The sequence below is a fragment of the Lissotriton helveticus genome, chromosome 6, assembly GCF_964261635.1.
Source record: "Lissotriton helveticus chromosome 6, aLisHel1.1, whole genome shotgun sequence".
NCBI lineage: Eukaryota > Metazoa > Chordata > Amphibia > Caudata > Salamandridae > Lissotriton > Lissotriton helveticus.
The window spans coordinates 1333006534-1333031429 of record NC_136067.1 but is presented as its reverse complement, the minus strand read 5'-3'; positions in this window follow the sequence as shown (position 1 = coordinate 1333031429).

The following is a 24896-nucleotide window of genomic DNA, read 5'->3' as shown; positions in this document are numbered from 1 at the left end:
ACCTGTTTTGCATCTTTTTTCACCTCTGTTGTTTCTTTGTGCACCACAGTTGGTTCTTTCTGTACCTCGCTTGCCTCTTTCTGAAACCCTCTTTCCTCTTTCAGCACTTCACTTGTCTCTTTCTGTACTATTTTCCCCTTTTTGTGCACATTTCATGCCTCTTTCAGCATGTTTGTTGCTTCATTCTGCACAACTCTTAGTTCTTTCTGCAGTTGCCTTTTCTTTTTCTGCACCCCTTTTGCGTCTTTTGCACCTCTTGCTTCTATGTGTACTTTTTTCTTTGCACTGTACCACGTGTGCCTCATTCTCTATCCTTCTACCATTATCCTGCACGTATATTGGTTCTTTCTGTAGTGCTCTTGCCTCTTTCTACACATCTCTTCCCTTCTTCTGTACCTCTATTGTTTCTTACTGCAGTGTTCTTGCTTCTTTCTGAACCTCGGTTGCAGTCCATTTTCTAACATGACTTAAACGTCACTTTTGTCCTTCTGCTTTACTATTCTAGTAATGGTCAAAGAGTTGGGCCTTGTCAAATATATAAAAAAGCCTATAACATGTCCCAGGCGTTTATTTGAAAGAAGTACGAGTATAAGATGAACATAGAAAGGATAAGGGAGAGGGGTGATATTTGTGAATGAGAAATGCATTGAATTAGTGTGTGTGTTGTAAGTTCGTGTTGAGGGAAATGAAGATTACGAGTAGAGATATTGTGCAGAGTACAACGCGGAGAGACAGGGTGCATGGTGAATGAGGGGTGTGAGTATGTTTGTGATTAGGGAAACGTAGTATGAGAGTGGTGAGTACTGGGTAGGTGGAAATGCAGAGGGGTGAGATTTAAGAGTTTCAAGCTGAATGTGTGTAGAGTGAAAGCAGGAGGGAAGTTGGGAAGGATAAATTACCACAGGCTTGTATTGGATTTGTTAGGCACTTGGGGATTTTTTGGTTTAGCCTATAATATGAATAGCATTGAACTCTGTTTTAAAAGTTTTTTTTTTGGCCTCATCTCACCAAAGATTAGCAGATTGAACAAGCCGCTTTTTCATTTCTTACTGGGCGCCCTTCAGCTAACTGCGTCTGTCTAGGCCAACGAGCCTTCCTCACGTGTTTGAGGTCTGGTGTAATCATAGGACTCAGCAATAGGGCCCATTTTTAACCATTCATCAGTCATAAGAGCCGACCGCAACTTAACAATGGGAGCCAAGTATTTGATAAGTTTTCCTCTCTGCCATCTTGTTCTAAGCGTGCCATGTTGAAGGTGGCTTTGAGCCAATCTTCCCTCCCTGGAGGAATTGTAGCCTTCCATCTTATGCAAACCTCCCTCCTCGCCAATAGCACCAAGTATAAAAGCAAGCCCACTTGAATCTGTGAGAGTGCTCCACTGGTTGAGTTGTTCTTACCAAATATCACCAAGTGGAGATCTATCTATATAATGCTTTAAAAAATAGATGTTAAGGTGTCTCCCACATTCTTCCAAAAAGAAGTTAACTCCAGGCAGTCAAAGAAAATGTGAATATTATCGGTATTGGCGAGTTTGCATCTAGGACAGCTTGACGCCGGGGCGAATTTGGCGATCTTGGCCGGGGTATAATGAAGCCTGTTAATCACAATAAAATGATTTTTCTTCAGACTGTCAGGCTTTATATATTTGTGAAGTAGCGTAAGTGATGGTTCGAAGAATTCCTCTATGTCATTTGCAAGTGGTGTTTGGTTACAAGTTGATATTTGAGAGGAGGACTCTGTATCTTCTGCTTCTAAGATTCTTGTGTACCAGAGAGATATTTCTTTCTTTATAGGCCCAGTGTCTTGTAATAAAAATTCAAGGTCCATGATCTTAATTGGAGAAACTTGAACCTGGAGACTTTTGGGCCTATCTTAGCTTGTAAAACCTCCCATGGAAGAATCCCTTCGGAATCCACCAAGTCCGACCACCTCATAAGGCCGGCCCTTTTGATCGGAGCAGCCAAACTGTCACACATGCAAGAAGGGGTCCCCGGGGAACCCCAAATAGGGGCAAAGTCAGAGAAGTAACCTATGCCACAAATACGCCTGATTTTATACCAAGTAGTCAAGGCTGTCTTGAGAACCTTAAGGCAAACCGGTTTAAAAAACCTTGGGGCCCCACATTTATATAGGAACCCTTCTTGCCTGCTACCTCCCTCAACCAGCGCTGTTTCCCCTAGCACTCTACACCACTTAGGGTCCGATGTAGGAAAATGGCATTTACCGATTCGTAAATACCGAATTTTACCGATTCGGTATTTACAAATCGGTAAATGCAATGTAGGTATATTTACCGAATTTTTTACCGAATCTGTAACATTCGGTAATTGCCATTGAATCCAATGGGCCATGAGGCCCATAGTAACCAATGTTAATTACTGAATCGGTAAATACCGATTCGGTAAAATTACCGAATTTACAAGGGGGACAGGGTGTCACTTTGACACCCTGTTGCACCCCTGATTCAGGCTTGTGTGTCACATGGCACAGGTGTACATGCACAGATGTGCATGTACACAGAAATTCGTTATTTACCATGCAATAGTATTACATGGTAAATAATGAATTCTTAGTGGCCTGTGGCACTGTTTCCAGTGACACCTACATATGGATTGACCCATTCGGTAAAATTACCGATTCAGTATTTTACAGAATCGGTAAATTTACCGATTCTGTAAAATATAGGCCCCCTACATCTCAATCACCAAATACTGGTCTGTAACGGATGGTCAGTAGGTCTTTGTCCCTCTTCCTGGAAACTAATAACATCCTTGAGGAGGAGCAATTCGGGTTCAGACCAGCCCATGGAACCGAGTCAGCATTACTGATGGTCTTGGATGACCTAAGAATGAGGGCGGACAGGGGGGAGTCAGCAATTTTGATTCTGCTTGACCTGTCCGCCGCATTCGATACGATGAGCCACGACATCTTGCTGACTCGGTTGGAAACCGCTGGAGTAGAGGGTATGGCACTTGAGTGGCTCCGCTCTTACCTGTCAGATAGATGGCAGGCAGTGGCACTGCCCCCGTATCAGTCTGAGTTTGCTATGGTCCCACATGGGGTTAATAATAATACCGATATTTATATAGCGCGAACAGCTACCTCGCAAGGAGGTGTCCCGGCGCTGAGTAATCATTTTTTCCAGGCAAAAAAAAGGGCGGAGAAAGGGGAGGGAGTGTTTAGTTATTCTGGGAAAAGAGCCAAGTCTTTAGCTGCCTCTTAAAACTGGCTTCCGTTGGAGCCAATTGGATGTTGGCCGGTAGGGCGTTCCAGAGTGTCGCCGTGCAGGCAGAGAAAGATCTGCCTCCGAGTCTGGCTCTCCTGGCGCGGGGGATAGAAAGCTGGTGTCGTGAATTAGAGCGCAAGCATCTCTCCTGATAGTATCTGGGGAGTCTAAGCTTTAGATAGTTGGGACAGGTCCCCTTTTGGGCTCTAAACGCCAGAGTTAGAGCCTTAAACTTGATTCTGCAGGCTACAGGGAGCCAATGCAGATTGCGCAAGTGCGGAGAGACATGCTGTTTAAAAGGGATGTTTTTTAGCAGTCTCGCAGCCGCGTTCTGCACGATCTGCAATCGTTGCACCAGATATTTGGGTAGGCCAAGGTAGAGGCCGTTTGCGTAGTCCAGTCTGGAAGTGACTGTAGCATGGACCACCGTCTTGCGACAGTCTTCAGGCAGAAGGGACAGAAATTTGCGTAGGTTTCTTAGTTTATGGAGACAGCACGCAGAGACCTGCTGTATATGTGGAGAGAAGGAAAGACTCTCATCCCATCTTACTCCCAGATTTTTCGCATTGGTGCTGGGTAGAGGAGGGAAACCCATTTCGGAGGGCCACCACAGGTTTGGGGGGGGCCGAGTATGTTTGCCAAAAAAGATGACCTCAGTCTTACTCGCATTCAGTTTGAGTTTGTTTGCATTCATCCAATTGGCAACATCTCGCAAGCATCCCTTCATATTACTGAAGGCTGCCTCTGAAACATCCGAGAAGGGGAAAATTAGTTGTGTGTCATCGGCGTATGAAATCGCCTTGACGCCCCATTTAGCAATAAGAGAAAAGAGTGGAGCCAGATAAATATTAAAAAGTAATGGACTGAGGGCCGAGCCCTGAGGGACACCACACCAGAGGGGTTTGGGTTTTGAAGAAAGGGGGCCCAAGGCTACTTTCTGGGTACGATCAGTGAGATAAGACTGTAGCCAGCCCAGAGCCTTATCTTCCAGGCCTGTGTTTTTTAGCCTTAACAGTAGTCCTCAGGGGTCTGCGATCAGCCCAATCCTTTTTAACGTCTATATGCAGCCCCTGATGGCCATCATCAAGGCTCATGGTATTAGCGTGATCAACTATGCGGATGACACGCATGCTGATGATTTCCCTTGATGGTGCCCATGCAGAATCTCTTGAGACCTTCCACACCTGCATAAGGAAAATGGCAACCTGGCTAAAAAGAAATTCACTACAGTTTAACAGCAGTAAAACTGAGATAATGCAATGCAAAGTGGGAAGAATAGCCAGAAACCTGCCCGTTGACTTTTGGCCTCTGGACTCATGTGAGCCATTGGCACCAGTAACAACTGTGCGGAATTTGGGGGTCAATCTCAATGACAAACTGAGTCTTGAGTCCAACGTCAACAGACAGGTGAGCAGCTGTTTCGCTTTAATGTGGGGCCTTCGAAAGCTGCTGCCCTTACTTCCAGCACACACCAGAGCAACCGTGGTCAGAAGCATCATCCTCAGCCGCCTGGATTACTGCAATGCTCTGTTACTGGAATCTCCTGCTTATCTGATTTCCAGACTCCAGAGCATCCAGGCGGCAGCTGCAAAGATGGTGCTTTCTCGAGGACGTCGATCTTCCACCACTCTTGCTCTGGCTGAGTTGCATTGGTTGCCCATTCAGCAGAGGATCCGGTTCAAATCCCTGTGTACCGTTTTCAAGGCTGCACATGGCTTAGGTCCTAAACCCCTTCAGGCCAAATTCAAGTGGTATGAACCTTCACGGACCCTCCGCTCCTCATCCACCAATCTCCTTAGTATACCCAGGATCAGGAAAGCTACTCATGGTGGCAGAGCTTTTAGCATAGCGGCAGCCCACCTCTGGAATAGCCTTCCTCTGGCAATTAGGAAAACCAACGAACTGATGCTCTTCTGCAAAAGGATAAAGACCTGGCTGTTTCCTAATGTCACACATCCCTAGAGCTTCTCCCCTCACTTGCCCTTACTGCTCAGCTCCTCAGATGCATTTTTCAGCGCCAGGATGCCCGTAGGGTTGCAGCGCGCTTTATAAATGATATAAATAAATAAATAAATAAGTAACGGCTGAAATCGGCCGTTACCGACCGGTATTTGGTGACCTACATCTGGCCCTTAGTTTCCTCTGGGGTGGACAGCAGCATCCTAATGCCCTTGAATTGGAAAGCCATCAAATACCAATTAATATCCGGGAGTGCCAACCCACCTTTTAAGAGCTTTCTTCTTAATTTTTTTCATGACATCCTGGCACTTTTTTGACCCCATATAAAACTGCCAATTGTCCCTTGAATCTTGCTTATATTTTATGGGGGGAAAGTTAAAGGAATTGCATTGAAATGTATGTCAGTTTTGGTAAAACAGACATTTTCACAAGATTCACCCTCCCATAGATGGTTTTTCCATTTAGCGAAAAGGTAGTCTGTCTCCTTTTCAATTTTCCCCAGATTTATCGAGGGGATTTTGGTCAGGTCCTTAACGATTTTGATGCCTAGATATCTGAATTCTTTACCGGGGGCAACCTATGTAAAGGATATTCCAGCACATTACTTCGGTTTTTGCCAGATTAGCAAGGTACCCTGAAATCAAGCCAAACTCATTAAGCCTGTTTTCCAGTTGTGGGATAACAAGCTCTGGATCATTAGTGTATACAATCACATCATCCGCATACAATCTTAATTTGCACTCATAGTTTAAGGATTTAAACGGAGTGATTGTATTGTCCAGTCTGATAGTTTGAGCTAAGGGCTCAAACTATCAGGAAAAAGGGCAGGGAACACCCCTGCCTTGTCCCTCTTTGTATGTCAAAACTTGTAGTCAGGGAACCGTTCAAGAGGATTTGTGCTGATGCGCCCAAGTAACAGTGCTTTAGGGTTTGCACAAAAATATGACCCATACCCATAACCTCCAATACCCCCCAAAGGTACCTCCAACACACCTGGTCGAAGGCCTTGGAAGCCTCTAAGGCCACTAATGCCAAGGGATCTGCCCTTGTTTCTGCCAGGTCGATATTCCCGATTAATAATTGGGTTTGTTCCTGAATTGCTCTCCCCACCATAAAACCTTTCTTGTCAGGATTGATAAGGTTGGGTGCCAATTTCGTCAATCTCCCTGCTAGAACGTCCATAAAGATCTTATAATCGGCGTTCAGCAGGGAGATCGAGCGATAAGAATCAGCCATCAGAGCGTCTTTTTCTGGCTTCAGTATTAGAACTAACGTGGCCTCCTTCCAAGATCTAGTCATCACCCCATTGGAACAATAAATTGAGTTAAATAGTGTATGAAGCACCGGTAAGAGCTCATCCAGTAACAACTTCTATATTTCATTGGGGAGGGCATCAGGACCAGCAGCTTTTTTATTTTTCAATCTCTTTATTTGAGTCCTAATCTCCTCCATGGTTACAGGTACATCAAGCGCATCTCTGGAGTTTTCAGTGAGAGCGGGTAGAGACTTATCCCTTAGCCAGGATAGTATCTGGTCTTGGGACGGGTCTAACTCTTCCCTATATAGATCTAAAAAAGAGATAGAAGGCAGTTTTGCATCTCTTCCGGCTTACTAGATTTATTCCCATTACCATCAATGATAAGTTCATTGATACTATTTTTTGCCCGATCTAGCCTCGCCTTCCAAGCCAGTAAAGCCCCTGCCTTTTCCCCGTATTCGAAACACTCCTTATTTCTAGTTTGCCATTGGGCCTTACATTTCAGATCTAAAAAGGACCTAACGTCCTGCCTAGCCTCTTCCAGATTCCTTTCAATCTGTCTTTAAATGTTCTATATCGACAGGATTAGCCCTGCTCCTTTCCAGTTCAAAAACAGATATCTTGTTCTCAAGGGCCTGTAATTCCAGAGTCTTTAATCGGTTCTTGGAACTTATTATGGCATGTAATGTACTTCTCAAACTGGCCTTATAGGCATCCCATACATAATTTATTAAAGTAGATCATAGATTTAGGGTAAAGAATTCAAGAGAGGACTCACTGATGGACTGAACAATTTCTGAGTCTGATAACGTTGCTCTGTTTAACGTCCATCTTGATTGGGGGAATTATCGCCTATAGAATATAATAATAAGAGGGGAGTGTAATCAGATAGGTGACTCGGCAAGATCAAAATGTTAATAAAATTACCAAGAACTTCTCTATTAACCAACACATGGTCTATTCTTGAGAGGTGGTGCTACTTTTTACAGTAAAAGCTCCTGAGATCTACTAGATTTATATTGGACATTAGGTTTTTCATAACCCTACATGATTTCGGGGTCCCTATTGCACGGCTCAGGTTAGATCTATCTTTAACAGGGTCAAGCCTAAAGTTAAAATCACCTCCTATTACCAAGGGGGGGTTTACCATAATCAAACTATCTTGTAGTTTAACTAAGGAGGCTGGATCATCCGTATTTGGACCATAGAAAGATGAACAGGACATTTCCATCCCCTCAAAATCTTGAAGGGCTGTAATCCATCTGCCTGATTGGTCTGTTTGAACTGACTTAATCCTGAAGGGGACCCCCTTCTTTACTACAATCGCTACCCCACGATTGAATATCGATTGCTGTGAAGAACCAAAGCACTAAATCCAAGGAATTTTAGAGAATACTATCTGTAGCTCAGTTGGATTCAGATGTGTTTCTAGCAGCAGACAGACCTGTGCTGGTGAAAGTTCTAAGTACTTTAGAATCAATCTTTGCCTGCGCGGACACCTCAATCTATTCAAATTCCAAGAAATAAATTGGATCTTGCGACCCCCTTTCATTTTATCTATCATAGGCTAGAACATCTTTTACAAAATTTTGATGATGCTCATTTTTAGACTGGCGAGATGAGATATATTTTTTATTGATTTTTTCTCTATTCTGCTCCCCACCCTGTGCTCCCCCAACCCCCTTCCCCTCTGTGCCCCCCAAAGTCCCCGTACACCCTTCTCCCTGAGGAACCCTCCCTTCCAATTGGCTCCGCCTATTCGGACACTGCTCCCTCGGGCTATATTCCATTACTTAAGGCCTAATATGTATCAGGGCTGCTAAAAACCATGCTCTCAGAAAAGAACCTCCATATTCTCTCCTTACTTCCCTCCCTGTTTTTCATGTTGAATTTTTGCAATAATAGTGTCAACTTCTTCTGTTGAACGGATCATATTCATGTGGTTTTTCCACATCACACGTAATATAGCTGGAAACCTCAACTGCGCTTTGGCCCCAAGACTGTTCAATTCTTCTAATCTTTTCCCCAACTCCCACTGTCTCTCACTGTCTGGTGGCCGTTATATGCGAGATGTCGGACCTGATGGAAAAAGAGAAGGAAGGTCGATCTGAAAAAAAAGCAGAAGAAGAAATCACCCCCTCCTCAAGAACAGCTGTCAAAATAAGCTCCTTTACCGAGCATGAAAGGAAATTCACCAGTATTTTGCGGGGTTTCTGTCTTCCCAGGTTTCTTTTAAAGGGGTCCCTGTGAGCTCTTTGAATTTCATAGTTAAGATCCATATTTGGATGACTCTTAAGGGCTGTACCCTTCAATAAAGTGATCAGGAAACCTCTTATATCCTCCCCTTCCACATCTTCCAGGACATTCAGGAAGTTCAAGTTATTTTTCCTTGAGTGGTTCTCTAATCGTTCAAGGTAATCCTTCAGTTTTTTATTCTGGGAGGAAAGCTTCTCCATTTGGGAAGTGGTGATCTCTATTGATTCTTTCAGTTTCAGAATCTCTTCTTCAATTGCCTCAGTCCTTGCAGTGACTTCCTCTAATGTTTTAGCCAGGACCTCACAGGATGACCGAATTGCAGCCTGATTTGCCTCTGAGACAGAAAACCTATTAGCCAGTTCTGCTTGGTTTGTTTCAGAGACTATTAATCTACATGTCATCTCATCCTTCATGGCCAAAAGTTGGTTCGCCAAGGAATGTGTATTGAAAGTTAATACGGTAGCATCAACAACGGCGGGAGCCAGGTTTCTATGCTCTCCATTCTGACCAGCCAAACCCCCTCTGTCTTCCTTCTGCGCCCCTTGCGCTGGAGCCTGCTCCACCTCGTGATCTGACCCATCCTCTTGTCGAGGATCTTGCTCTGCACAGCTCTCTCCCTGTGCTTGGCCCTGATCCTGATCTTGATCGAGGTCGTGTGTTAGAACTTCATGTTGCCCCAGCACAGAGTACCTGTTAGTAAGACTGATCTCTGAGTGAACCACCAATTCTACATTTGTGGCCTCAACGGGTTCTAAGTTTCGGGGGGTTTTGTCTTGATTTAACTGTGCAAGCTCACGACCCTTCACCGCCGTCATCTTCTCATTAAGCCCCAATGGTGAAGGAAAGTTAGAGGCAGCCAAGGTTAACATAGGGGCGTGTGCGTGAGATAAAATAGGTAAAATAGTCACAGACGTAGAACTAAGTGCGCCTTTGCTCATTGTCATCGATGATGACTGGGACGATTTGGTTCCGGAGGAAAGAGACATAACCTGGTAGAAGGTTTTCAAAGATGGAGTAATTTTTGCTTTTATTATGGACTTTTTCTTATCTCAAAGTTCTGCCTTGCACTTTTGTGGTTTCATTTTGTCTAGAGTTACACAGGAGGCAGACCCAGGAGTCCCTACCCCCTGCTTACGCTGTGTTGATACAGAAGCTCTAACTTCTGTTACCGCTACCGGCGGGGAGACCCGTTGTGGCAAAACAGAATGGGTTATCACTTTATTGGCTGTCAGATGAGCTGCCCTCGCCCGCAGTGTACATCTGTTCAATTTTGGGGGGGGGGGATAAACCCTCTTGTGTCTCGGGACTCCTCACCATACAGTCAATGAGACACCCGGACCCCACCTCTGTGCTGCTGCTCCTGCTAACACTCTTATTTAGCCCTCTCTTTGTCTACCCAAAAGGTTTTATTTCAGTACTTTTTGGGGGTTTACTAATATGGATTATTCACATATGTCAAATGATGTACAATGGAGTAATGTTTTTTTAATACTTTTCAGTTACCCCCGAAGAAGAGCTTATGAAGCTTGAAATGCATTGGGTTTGACAAAAAGAACACTGCTGTGGATGATATCTTGTGTTTCTATCGTGTTCTTGAGAGAGGTCTGGATGGGCACATCTTGAACATGTGAAGCTTTGAAAGAGCAGGACACCTGACGTGGATTAAACTATGCAAAATTGTCCACGCTTGGCTTTGCTATCGCAAAAAGGAATATTGCTAGACTGTGGGGGGCTGCAGGGCCTCCAAAACTTGGTCTCTGGAAGACAGACATGGACTGGTGCATGCTCCAGGAGAAGACAGTGTATGTAGCCATGGGGTGCCCACAGAAATGGGTCAGTATCTGGTCTAATTGGAATGAGTATAGGGGTCACATTTGCGAACCCCCCCTGATTGCCCGGGCTGACGAGCCACTCGCACTTCTGAATGTACAATGAGGAATTGTAAAGAACAATGCCGAAGGTACCCAACCCCTTACTCCCAATTGATTTCCTGAGGTACGATTGTATATCTTCCACTGTATTACTGTGATGTACACCACTGTTTCTTGAAAAGTTAATAAAGTTTTTATTAAAAAAAAATTATGCAAAATTGGAATAAAATGCAGAGTAAATGGAATAAAATGGACAAAGCATTTGGAACAGTATTGAAATTCTACAATTGGTTGGGTGACTGGGTTTGGGGTGAAATGTCGTTCAATTATCAGTTGGTAGTCATTCCTCCTGAACTGGTAGATTTAAATACAAATGAGTATATTCTTATTCAATCTGTGCATCTCTTCTAGGCTATAGTTCGTATGGAGCCTAAGACAGGTAAGCTGCCTCCAACAGATTTACAAAGAGGTTAAAAAGTAAGAGTTGTGGATTTACCTTTAGATTTTAAGACACATTTTGAAACTTTTGGTCTTAGGAGAGAGGAAAGCAAACCTGTAGGTATTCTAGTTAATGGTGTACCTACAAAGATTCAGACAATATGGCAAGAGTTAGTAGATATCATCAAAATGAAAAAGGCTACGTTATATCTCATAGAAAACAATATTTATTATAAAGATGTATATCTTGGAGACCCAGAAATATCTTTAGAAGATGATAGAGAAATTTCAACTGGCAAAATCGAAAAAAGTGGACAACTCCAGAAGTGAAGACATTTATGAACATTATAGTATTCATCGTTTACATTCTAAATAAGTGATTGGAATTACTATTGAGTTATTCCAAATGAAGAAAGAGATGGGACTCCAATGAGTGTTTGGGAAAGAAGTTTAGAAGCCATTTTTTTCCACTGCTCTTCCCCACTGGAAAAGGTGGACGATATGATGAATGACCAGTACAGATTCCAGCTTCAGAATATCGTTCAACAAGATTGTAATGAGAAGATCCAAGATTTTGAGACGGTGTTACATATTTATTTCAGCTTCTGTTTGAAAGTGACTTGTCTGGACTTTTTAATGCAGTGAACCACATATTAAAAACAGTTCATCTAGACATCTTTCTGCAAAATATTTTTTGGATAAAGTTCAAGAAAGAGACGATCATTTAGAATCTCAGTTAATTAATTTATGACATGTCAATGTGGTACTAATGAGTATAGGTATCGTCATCACAGATAATTAAATGTATGTTAAGTTACTTAGGAACCACTGCATACTTTGATATGCTTAGCTGTGCTGAGTTTGCATGGGCGATTTCAAGTCAAGTCAATAAAACTTTATTCGGGCAGATTCTGCCCATAACAGTACATTTTGCATAAAAACACATACATTTTGGAAGTAGGCCAGAGATATAATTATAAACTCAGTTAAAATGTGTTTGTCCTACAAGAAACATATTCAAATAGGCACAGGTCATTACTGTTAAAAAGCCTGATCTTTCCTCTTACGAATTGCCCTTGATAAAAAACTTGCAAACCCATAGCAGACGAGTGGAGAAGGAAGCATCTGTAAATAAATCAGTGCTGGTCTTACTTGTGCAAAATAGCCATCTCTAAAAAGAGGTACATTTCGTTTAGCTCGAAACTCTGTATAAAAACCACTTAAAACATAATATGCACCAGGTCTTGGTCAGAAAAATTATCACATGTTCATGGGTGCAAGGTGCCTAACATTGCAAGCCTTGAGGTACGGTTAGGGACCAGTAGATACAATTGAATCTGAATCTAGATAAAGGAAACAATGATATAGATTATTTACAAATGACCAAAAATGTTGACATAAAATTCCAGGACTAATACTCATAAAATGTCTAAATGTAGATTTCTTAAGTTCATTTGCTTCCCTATCCAGTTGTCTCCTTATTAGGAATTGCGTTTTTATGGCTTTCTCATATTCAGGATGCAGCTTTCTTAGGCGATCAAATAGCTCTAGTTGCCCAAGTGCTGAAAGCTGTCGTGAGACATACTTATACCAGGGAATTTCTGCAGCTCTGTCTATTATCATGCAGTCCTCTAAAATGATTCAGTTTAGATTTGGCCTATCTCTAGATCAAATTTTTAGCCAGCATATCAAGGGTGATACAGCACTACTGTCAGTAAAGTAACCCTGCCTTAATTCCTCATGTGCCATAAAAGCTGGAATGCTAAGGGGAACAGCTAGGAGTTTACGTAGATGTTTGTTTTTGGCTCCTTGATTTTGCATTGCATTCCTTAGTACCCCAAACCACACTACCATACACTGTCATAGCGATGCATTTTTCAATATAAATCTTCAGCAGTGGTGGTATGGGTCTACTTCCTAATCTTCTTGCAAAATCCAGTGAGACTCCGGCTGCTCTTGCCAAAATATTTTTCTTTAGGACACGCTGTGCCACCCAGGAACCATTTTCATCAAATAACACACCCAAATATGGGTATGTTGGTACATTAGTTAGCACTCCGTCTTTACATGGAAGGGACTTTTTCCCTCTTTTTAAATTTCCAAGTGACATGATGTGCGATTTAGTAAAATTGCCCCAAGGTCGAGAGCTACCATAAAATCAATAAAAGTATTAACTAAAGATTTCAAAGCAATAGGCGTCCTGGCAAGTAAAACTGCATCATCTGGTAATAAAAGTGCTAGAATTGATTTAGAACCTACTCTTGGGATGTCTAAATATGAGTTTGATAGCATGGCCCCCAGCTTATTTATATAAAGTGTAAATAAACCGGAGCAAGAATGCACCCCTGCTTCACTCCTCTTTTTACATTCCAGGATTTTGTTAAGGAGCCATTTTCATTGTACCTTACTGAGACAGTCAGATTAAGGTGGGGCCAGTGCAAGAAAGTTACTGAGTTCCTATCCGTCCCAATTTCAAGCAACATTTGATATAACTTGGACCTGTTTACCATGTCAAAAGCAGACATTAAATCCATAAAGGCCAAGAACATATGCCCTTTTTTTGCTAGGGTGTATGTGTTAGTTATCATGAGTAGGTTCATACACTGCTCCACTGTACCCCTACCCTTAAGAAAACCATATTGTAGATCAGACAACACTTCCCTTTCTTCTAGCCAAAGGCATAAACGATCTAAAATTACTTTGCCCATTATTTTTGCTGCAGAGTCCAACAAAGAAATTGGACGATAACAGGCAGGATCGTCCCGGTCACCTTCTTTATAAATTGGCAGAATCACTGCCGTAGAACAAGAGCGTGGTTGACCTACCCTTGTGGCCACATTGAATACCTCGGTTAAGATTTTCACCCATGTACCCGAGTTTAGTTTATAGAGGTCCCCGGGTATCCAATTGGGATCAAAGGCTTTACGGCTGACATACCCTCAATCGCATTCTGAACCTCTTCTACATCCAACCCTGGAGCGATTGGTTCAACTTTCGTTACTCAGAAGGGGCCTGTATTTTCTATGTCAACCTCTGCGTATATCTGTGCAAAGTGACTAACCCACTTGTCAGCTGCAATTACGCACTCCGTTCTTGTTGTGTTATTATCTTTAAAATAGGAGCTAATAACTACCTTCTAAAATTTGCACTATCCGCTTGTGCGCTTGCTTGAGTTAAATGATCCCATGCCTGATCCCTTAAAGTAGCCTTCCTTAAATGTAAAGCCCTATCATATGCTTTCCTTAGTCTTTTAATCTGTTCAGGATCTCTAGCTACATTTCAGATCTAAAATGGACCTAACGTCCTGCCTAGCCTCTTCCAGATTCCTTTAAATCTGTCTTTAAATGTTCTATATCAACAGGATTAGCCCTGCTCCTTTCCAGTTCTAAAACAGATATCTTGTTCTCAAGGGCCTGTAATTCCATAGTCTTTAATCGGTCCTTGGAATTTATATATGGCATGTAATGTACCTCTCAAACTGGCCTTATAGGCATCCCATACATAATCCATTAAAGTAGATCCTAGATTTATGGTAAAGAATTCAAGAGAGGACCCACTGATGGACTGAACAATTTCTGAGTCTGATAACATTGCTCTGTTTAACGTCCATCTTCATTGGGGGGAATTGCCGCCCATAGAATATAATATTAAGAGGGGAGTGTGATCAGATAGGTGACTTGGCAAGATCAAATGTTAATAAAATTACCAAGAACTTCTCTATTAACCAACACATAGTCTATCCTTGAGTAATGGTGATACTTTTTTACAGTAAAAGTTCCAGAGATCTACAAGATTTATATTGGACATTAGGTTTTTCATAACCCTACGTGATTTCGGGGTCCCTATTGCACGGCTCAGGTTAGATCTATCTTTAACAGGGTCAAGCCTTAAGTTAAAATCACCTCCTATTACCAAGGGGGGTTTACCATAATCAAACTATCTTGTAGTTTAACTAAGGAGGCTGGATCATCCGTATTTGGACCATAGAAAGATGAACAGGACATTTCCATCCCCTCAAAATCTAGAAGGGCTATAATCAATCTGCCTGATTGGTCTGTTTGAACTGACTTAATCCTGCAGGGGACCCCCATCTTTACTACAATCACTACCCCACAACTGCATATCGATTGCTGTGAAGAACAAAAACACTGAATCCAAGGAATTTTAGAGAATACTATCTGTAGCTCAGTTGGATTCAGATGTGTATATTGCAGCAGACAGACCTGTGCTAGTGAACGTTCTAAGTATTTCAAGATCAATCTTTGCCTGTGCGGACACCTCAATCCATTCAAATTCCAAGAAATAAATTGGATCTTGCGACCCCCTTTCATTTTATCTATCATAGGCTAGAACGTCTGTTACTAAATTTTGATGATGCTCATTATTAGACTGGCGAGATGAAGTACATTTTTTATTGATTTTTCCCTATTCCGCTCCCCACCCTGTGCTCCCCCCAACCCCCTTCCCCTCTGTGCCCCCCAAAGTCCCTGTACACCCTTCTCCCTGAGCAACCCTCCCTTCCAATAGGCTCTGCCTATTCGGTCAATGCTTCTTTGGGCTATATTCCATTACTTAAGGCCTAATATGTATCAGGGCTGCTAAAAACCATGCTCTCAGAAAAGAACCTTCATATTCTCTCCTTACTTCCCTCCCTGTTTTTCATGTTGAGTTTTCGCAATAAGAGTGTCAACTTCTGTTGAACGGATCATATGCATGTGGTTGTTCCATATCACACGCAATATAGCTGGAAACCTCAACTGCGCTTTGGCCCAGAAACTGTTCAACTCTTCTGATCTTTTCCCCAACTCCCACTGTCTCCCACTGTCTTGTGGCCGTTATATGCGAGATGTCAGACCTGATAGAAAAAGAGAAGGAAGGTCGATCTAAAAGAAAAAGCAGTAGAAGAAATCACCCACTCCTTAAGAGCAGCTGTCAAAATAAGCTCCTTTACCGAGTATGAAAGGAAATTCACTAGTATTTTGTGGGGTTTCTGTCTTCCCAGGTTTATTTTAAAGGGGCCCCTGTGAGCTCTTTGAATTTCATAGTTAAGATCCATATTTGGATGACTCTTAAGGACTGTAACCTTCAATAAAGTGATCAGGAACCCCCTTATATCCTCCCCTTTCACATCTTCCGGCACATTCAGGAAGTTTAAGTTATTTTTCCTTGAGTGGTTCTCTATCGTTCAATGTTATCCTTCAGTTCTTTATTCTGGGAGGAAAGCTTCCCCAAATGGGAAGTGGTGATCTCTATTGATTCTTTCAGATTCAGAATCTCTTCTTCAATTGCCTGAGTCCTTGCATTGACTTCCTCTAACTTTTTAGCCAGGACCTCACTGGATGACCGAATTGCAGCCTGATTTGCCTCTGAGACAGAAAACCTATTAGCCATTTCTGCTTTGTTTGTTTCAGAGACTGTAAATCTACATGTCATTTCATCCTTCATGGCCAAAAGTTGGTCTGCCAAGGAATGTGTATTGGAAGGTAATACGGTTGCATCAACAGGGGCGGGAGCCAGGTTTCTATGCTCTCCATTCTGACCAGGCAAACCCCCTCTGGTCCCTTCTGCGGCCCTTTCCCTGGAGCCTGCTCCACCTCGTGATCTGACCCATCCTCTTGTTGAGGATCTTGCTCTGCACAGATCTCTCCCTGTGCTTGGCCCTGATCCTGATCTTGATTGAGGTCTTGCGTTAGATCTTTATGTTGCCCCAGCACAGAGTACCTGTTAGTCACGACCCTTCACCACCGTCATCTTCTCATTAAGCCCCAATAGTGAAGGAAAGTTAGAGGCAGCCAAGGTTAACATAGGGGCGTGTGCATGAGATAAAATAGGTGAAATAGTCACAGACGTAGAACTAAGTGCGCCTTTGCTCGTTGTCATGGATGATTACTGGGACGATTTGGTTGCTGAGGAAAGAGACATAACGTGGTAGAAGGTTTTCAAAGATGGAGTAATATTTGCTTTTATTATGGACTTTTTCTTGTCTCTAGGTTTTGCCTTGACCTTTTGTGGTTTAATTTTGGCTGGAGTTACACAGAAGGCAGACCCAGGAGTCCCTACCCCCTGCTAGCGCTGTCTTGATACAGAAGCTCTAACTTCTGCTACCGCTACCGGCGGGGAGACCCGATGTGGCAAAACAGAATGGGTTTATCACTTTATTTGCTGTCAGTTGAGCTGCCCTCGCCCGCAGTGTATATCTGTTAAATTTTGGGGGGATAAACCCTCTTGTGTCTCGGGACTCTTCGCCATACAGTCAATGAGACACCCTGACCCCACGTCTGCGCTGCTGCTCCTGCTAACACTCTGATATTGAGCCCTCTCTTTGTCTGCCCAAAAGGTTTTATTTCAGTACTTTTTTGGGGGGTTTACTAATATGGATTATTCACTTATGTCAAAATATGCACAATGGAGTAATGTATTTTTTAATACTTTTCAGTTACCCCCGAAGACGCTCTTATGAAGCTTGAAATGCATTGGGTTTGAAAAAAGAACACTGCTTCGGATGATATCTTGTGTTTCTATTGTGTTCTTGGGAGAGGTCTGGATGGGCACATCTTGAACATGTGAAGCTTTGAAAGAGCAGGACACCAGACGTGGATTAAATTATGCAAAATTGGAGTAAAATGCAGAGTAAATGGAATAAAATGGACAAAGCATTTGGAACAGTATTGAAATTCTACAATTGGCTGTGTGACTGGGTTTGGGGTGAAATGTCGCCCCTCACAGCACGTTCAATTATCAGTTGGTAGTCATTCCTCCTGAACTGGTAGATTTAAATATAAATGAGTCTATTCTTAATCAATCTGTGCATCTGTTCTATGCTACAGTTCGTATGGAGCCTAAGACAGGTAAGCTGCCTCAAACAGATTTACAAAGAGGTTTAAAATGAAGAGTTGTGGATTTGCCTTTAGATTTGAAGACACATTTTGAAGCTGTTGGCCTAGAGAGAGAGGAAAGAAAACCTGTTGTTATTCTAGTTAATGGTGTACCTACAAAGAGTCAGACAATATGGCAAGAGTTAGTAGATATCATCAAAGTCAAAAAGGCTACATTATATCTCATAGAAAACAATATTTATTATAAAGATGTATATCTTGAAGACCCAGAAATATCTTTAGAAGATGGTAGAGAAATTTCAACTGGCCAAATCGAAAAAAGTGGACAACTCCAGGAGTGAAGAAATTTATGAACATTATAGTATTCAACCTTTACATTCTAAAGAAGTGATTGGAATTACTATTGAGTTATTCCAAATGAAGAAATCGATGGGAACTCCTATGAGTTTTTGGGAAAGAAGTTTAGAAGCCAGTTTTTTTCCACTGTTCTTCCCCACTGAAAAGGTGGACGATATGATGACTGAAGAGTACAGATTCCAGCTTCAGAATATCGTTCAACAAGATTGTATTGAGAAGATCCAAGATTTTGACACGGTGTTCCATATTTATTTCATCTTTTGTTTGAAAGTGACTTGTCTGGACTTTTTAACGCAGTGAACCACATATTAAACACAGGAGTTTCTGCAAAAGAATTTTTGGACAAAGATCAAGAAAGAGACTATCATTTAGGAATCTTAGTTAGATAATATATGGCATGTCAACGTGGTACTAATGAGTATAGGTATCATTATCACAGATAATTAAAATGTATGTTAAGTAACTTAGGAGCCACTGCATACTTTGATATGCGTAGCTGTGCTGAGTTTGCATGGGCGATTTCAAGTCAAGTCAATAAATCTTTATTCGGGCAGATTCTGCCCATAACAGTACATTTTGCATAAAAACACATACATTTTGGAAGTAGGCCAGAGATATAATTATAAACTCAGTTAAAAAGTGTTTGTCTTACAAGAAACATATTCAAATAGGCACAGGTCATTCCTGTTAAAAAGCCCGATCTTTCCTCTTATGAATGGCCCTTGATAAAAACCTTGCAACCCCATAGCAGACGAGTGGAGAAGGACGCATCTGTAAATAAATCAGTGCTGGTCTTACTTGTGTAAAATAGCGAACTCTAAAAAGTGGTAGACTATGTTTAGCTCAACACTCTGTATAAAAACCACTTAAAAACATAAAATGCAACAGGCCTTGGTCAGAAAAATGATCACATGCTCATGGGTGCAAGGTGCCTAACTTTGCAAGCCTTGAGGTACGGTTAGGGACCAGTGGATAAAATTGAATCTGAATCTAGATAAAAGGAAACAATGATGCATATAATTACAAACGACCAAAAAGGTTGACATCAAATTCCAGGACTAATAATTATAAAATGTCTACATGTAGATTTCTTAAGTTCATTTGCTTCCCTATCCAGTTGTCTCCTCATTAGGAATTGCGTTTTTATGGCTTTCTCATATTCAGGATGCAGCTTTCTTGGGTAATTAAATAGCTCTAGTTGCCCAAGTGCTGAACGCTGTCGGGAGACATACTTTCACCAGGGAATATCTGCAGCTCTGTCTAACATCATACAGTCCTCTAAAATGATTCAGTTTAGATTTGGCTTATCTCTAGATCAAATTGTTAGCCAGCATTTCAAGGGTGCTACAGCACTACTGTCAGTAATGTAACCCTGCCTTAATTCCTCATGTGCTATAAAAGCTGTAACGCTAGGGGGAGCCGCTAGGAGTTTACGTAGATGTTTGTTTTCAGCTCCTTGATTTTCATTGCAATCATTATGACCCCAAACCACACTACCATACACTGTCATTGCAATACATTTTTTAATATAAATCTTCAGCAGTGGTGGTATGGTTTTACATCCTAATCTTCTTGCAAAATCCAGTGAGACTCCGGCTGCTCTTGCCAAAATATTTTTCTTTAGGGCACGCTGTGCCACCCAGCAACCATTTTCATCAAATAACACACTCAAACATGTGTTTGTTGGAACATTAGTTAGCACTCCGTCTTTACATGGAAGGGGCTTTTCCCTCTTTTTAAATTTCCAAGTGACATGATGTGCGATTTAGTAAAATTGACCGCAAGGTAGAGAGCTACCATAAAATCAATAAAAGTATTAACTAAAGATTTCAAAGCAATAGGCGTCCTGGCAAGTAAAACTGCATCATTTGCATATAAAGGGTGCTAGAATTGATTCAGAACCTACTCTTGGGATGTCTAAATATGAGTTTGATAGCACGGCCCCCAGCTTCTTTATATAAAGTGTAAATAAACCGGAGCAAGAATGCACCCCTGCTTCACTCCTCTTTTTACATTCCAGGATTTTGTTAGGGAGCCATTTTCATTATACCTTACTGAGACAGTCAGATTGAGGTGGGACCAGTGTAAGAAACTTACTAAGTTCCTATCCATCCCAATTTCCAGCATCATTTGATATACCTTGGACCTGTTTACCATGTCAAAAGCAGACGTTAAATCCATAAAGGCCAAGAACATATGCCCTTTTTTGGCTAGGGTGTATTTGTTAGTTATCATGAGTAGGTTCATACACTGCTCCACTGTACCCCTACCCTTACGAAAACCATATTGTAGATCGGACAACACTTCCTTTTCTTCTAGCCAAAGGCATAAACGATCTAAAATTACTTTGCCCATTATTTTTGCTGCAGAGTCCAACAAAGAAATTGGACGATAACAGGCAGGATCGTCCGGGTCACCTTTTTTATAAATTGGCAGAATCACTGGCGTAGACCAAGAGCGTGGTTGACCTACCCTGGTGGCCACATTGAATACCTCGGTTAAGATTTTCACCCATGTATCGGAGTTTAATTTATAGAGGTCCAGGGGTATCCCATTGGGACCGCATTCTAAACCTCTTCTACATCAAACCGTAGAGCGAGTGGTTCAACTTTGGGTACACAGAAGGGGCCTGTATGTTCTGTCAACCTCTGTGTATATCTGTGCAAAGTGACTAACCCACCTGTCGGCTGGAATTAAGCACTCCTTTATTGTTGTGGTATTATCTTTTAAAAAGGAGCTATTAACTACCTTCCAAATTTTTGCACTATCCGCTTGTGCGCTTGCTTGAGTTAAATCCTCACATGCCTGATCCCTTAAAGTAGCCTTCCTTAAATTTAAAGCTGTATCATATGCTTTCCTTTGTCTTTTAATCTGTTTGGGATCTCTAAGTAAAGATTTTAATGCGACCATAAGGGTTTTGTGAGCTTTAGAGCCGTCGGCATTAAACCACTTAACCTCTTTTACACCTACCAAGGTCTTCTTGCCTGTTAACTTATTACCAATTAGCTTTGTTAACTTATCATAAGCCCGGAGTACTTCTGTGGGCTAACTATTTTCGTTAAGGCACTGCTCAATCTCCTCTTTACCCTCAGTATGTAACTCTTCTAAAAAGAGCTTGGGGACCATTTTCTCCCATTTTATTTTCCGATCCAGGTATGTGGACCGAAAATCCCTATTCGTAAAGATTTTTTTCTCAACATCCCAAAAGACCATTAGCCCTTTGGATTCAGCAATGATGGGATTATGGTCACTGAAACCGGTTCGAACCGCATGGGCGATTTATTTGAATCTCTACAAGAAGCAAATTCAAATGTAAAAAACATTGAATTGAAAACAGCTGGAGAAATCTGTTCCTTGGATCCAGTAAAGGTGTGCAGATATTTTAATGATAGATTTCGAGCTATGATGTTTTTCATCTGCAATAACAATAATCCACCTCTTGGAGAAGGTATTGATTTATTTTGGAGAAAGGAGTACCAAGCCAGAGGTGCACCTCATATACACATGCTGTTATGAATAAAGAATGCACCAAAGTTTAGAACTGATCCTTATGAAAGTGTTTTGTCTTTCATTATATAATATGTTACCTGTGCCATACCAAAAGAAGGAGGAAAAAACAGCTTGAGACAACAAGTTTTATGGTTTCAAAGTCATCGATGTGTTAAATATTGTCAACAAAAATACAAGTCAAAGGAAATATTTTATTCAAAATGTCGTTTTTGATTTCCACGTCAAGGGAGAGTGAACAGTTTCATGTCGTCAGTCAGACATACTATAACTCGGAAACCTCCAAAGAATACTTGCAACATAAAAAGAACTGAAGATTCAAAATATATTAATAACTACAATCCAGTGAATTTGATGATGTGGAATGCAAATATAGATATCCAGTATGTTGCAGATGAATCAATTGCTGTTGCTGGCTATGTTATGTCATATATAATCAAATCAGAGAAGACGGAGTTGAAAGAAATGTGGCAAGAAATTTCACATGAAAGACTCTTAGTAGCAAATTGTACAGCTTTAGTTTGAAGATGTTTTCCCATCGAGAAATTGGATCCTACGAATGTTCGGATCGGTTGACCTCTGCAAGTTTATATTCAAAGTCAAAAGGAATCATTTGGGTAAGTGTACGTCTTGCTGCAACACGAAATTGAGTATTACAATCTGTACAAATACTGAGAAACAACCTCCTAATTGACCTATATTGCTTTTTATTATGGCCTCCTACGGCTTATTTACAAAACAGATCCCCAATATAAGTGTCACGCAACAAAATTAATAAAATATATATATATATATATATATATTATTGTTTATATTCTTCATTTAAAAAGAGTTTGTACTTTGTTGTATATGTTTTTGTTTTTCTGTTATTCAATGCTTAGAAAGGATCCATTATTTACAAATACATATAACAGTTATACAAATACACAAACAATTGCCAGTATACCTATAGTGCCTCTAATATCTTGTGAGTAATAATTCTACAGCATTTGGTCCTTTTTTGTCAATATATGTACAGTAATTTCAATATACATAGCTCCAGATTCTAACAATTTCTTCATCTGTAGCCGGATTAGAGGCAAAGAAAGCGGCAGTACAATTTTAAAATCCAAAAACATGTGATTAAAACACAAATAACCCCACACTCAACCATCTACACTTCATTCTCACTTGTAAAACCATGTACCCACACTACCAATCATATACCAAAGAGAAATTCTGTCATATCGGAGATCCTGAAAAAGATTTATTAGAGACAAGCTATTTTATTCTTTGATATGCAATTGTATCCCATCAATTTCCTCTGATATGTATGTGTCTCTGAAAGGATTCCACATACGTCTAGTAATGGTGAACGTACGTTTTGATGGACCATCAATTAAGCCACCTTTAACAGGACCAAAATTGAGTCGTCAAAATCTCACATAAAATAGACGGGGTTATCTTAATGTTGCCAAAGGTAATATATTTCCTTGAAATGGATCGTACCTCATTGTCTATGACATGCCAAATCCACAGAGCCAGCATGGTCCCTATATTGGTGCTGCAGCCAAGCGCTGTGCTGATTCTTTCCTAAAATAAGATGCTAATTATAACAGGCTATAGCCATTGCCTGAAGTTAAAAGTGTAACAACATAATTCTTTACTAATAGCCCGCATAGATCAATTGGACTTCGAATGTCCAAGCAAAGTGCTGACACCGATGTATCCTTTCACATCCCGCCCGTATCATTGGCTTTTTCCCATAATCTGTACAAGAAATTGAATACTTACCATTGAATGAACCAGAAAGTACAGATATTGTTAAAACAAATATGTTGGATACGTACCATCCCAAAAGGAGTCCACATCTGGAAAACATATGACTCTATGAAGTACTACAACATTACAGCTTTAAGAAAAATATAATAGAAAATATAAATGAAGAAAAATATGCAGTAATTGGATATGATTGCTGTTTGGTAAAAAATCTTATTAATCACAGGAAATTCATTAGTGATACTCCAGATAAAGGGGCAACTTTTCAAGCCTTGGCGTACTGAAATGGAATTACTTGGAGATTTTGACTGCTATGAAGATTCTTTTAATGTATGTAATATCGCATTGAAAGTCCAATTTTCCAAATTATCTGCAAATGTTGAATGAAGAGATCGAACAAGAAACTACTATTGCAGCTGAAATAGCTAGAGACAGTTCTCAAGATAGTCAAAGTTCTGCTGCACAAAGTCAAGATCCACTAGTACAACAAATTCTTGAAAATGAAGCAGCAGTAGCCATGAGTAAAGTAGAAACGGCAATGCATAAGCACTGCAGGATATTATTGATTTGGAAAACTTAGAAGAACAACTAAATATTGAACAGAAAGAAATGTATCAACAAGTGACACAACAGATACAGCATGGTTTACTGCATGAAAAGTAAAGATTGCCAATGCACATCAGTTAAACCTATTTGAATGTATATCAGTGGGCAAGCTGGAAAAGGAAAAAGTTTCTTAATTAAAGTTTTGACCAGTTATCTACATAGAACCACTGAATCACATGTATCTTGTGTTGTAACTGCTCCAACTGGGTTAGCAGCACATAACATTAAAGGTATTACATTACATTGATTACTCATGCTACCAGTTGAACATGAAAATAAGTTGGAATATCACAAGCTATCTGATGAAGTTTGTTATGAAGTTTCAAGAGTACTCAAAATTCAAATTCAAAAAGTACTTTATTCGGTTAAAAAAGCAATAACCATAAAAGCAACAGTAAGACACAGTTCATTTACGATTTTGAATAGTACAGCAGTTTGCAAAGGAAGATGTTAATATAGTACATAGTATTTACACTGTTACAATTCATCTAAGCAAATTGATTTCCGATTTTTAAAAACCTGTTTAAAAAACTCAGATAATGAGGCGACAGTAAAAACATTGTCCATTTTTTGTAATTCTAAAAACGCTGGGCGACATCTATACAAATTCATCTCCTTTAGGATAGGGACGATCCGTTTTCTACGAGGCAATGTGTAAAATTTACAGAAAAATAAAACATTCATGTTGGATTGTACAGATCTTTCATCACAGGGACATACAGGCAATTCATTGGACCACGAGTTCATTTCAGGGAAAGTGAATAATCTAAAAACAATATTAAATCTGAAACGTGGTAAAAGGAATCTATCATAATTAGGCATAT